The sequence below is a fragment of the Lupinus angustifolius genome, chromosome LG08, assembly GCF_001865875.1.
Source record: "Lupinus angustifolius cultivar Tanjil chromosome LG08, LupAngTanjil_v1.0, whole genome shotgun sequence".
Lineage (NCBI taxonomy): Eukaryota > Viridiplantae > Streptophyta > Magnoliopsida > Fabales > Fabaceae > Lupinus > Lupinus angustifolius.
This window is the reverse complement of record NC_032016.1, coordinates 17,638,637-17,639,141: the sequence shown is the minus strand read 5'-3', so window position 1 is coordinate 17,639,141 and position 505 is coordinate 17,638,637.

Sequence of the window (505 nt, the reverse complement as noted above, 5' to 3'; positions counted from 1 at the left end):
ACGTTCGTGAAGCCATCCAAAGTTCCAATTCGGAAAAGTGGATTGAAGCAATGAAAGAGGAGTATAAATCCATGCAAGACAATAAAGTTTGGGAACTTGTCCCATTACTAGAAGGTAAGAAACCCATTGGTTGCAAATGTATTTTTAAGACCAAGCGGGATTCTAATGGTAATGTGGAGAGGTATAAGGCACGTCTTGTAGCTAAGGGTTTTACTCAGAAGGAAGAGATTGACTATAAAGAGGCTTTCTCTCCAGTTTCAACGAAAGACTCTCCTAGGACAATCATGGTTCTTGTAGCACATTATGATTTGGAACTTCATCAAATGGATGTCAAAACAAATTTTCTCAATGGAAACATTGATGAAAAGATTTATATGGTGCAACCAGAAAACTTTATAACGGGAGACCGAAAGAATATGGTTTGCAAATTGACAAAATTCATCTATGGTCTAAAACATGCGTCTCGTCAGTGGTACCACAAATTTCATGAGGTAATTCTCTCTTT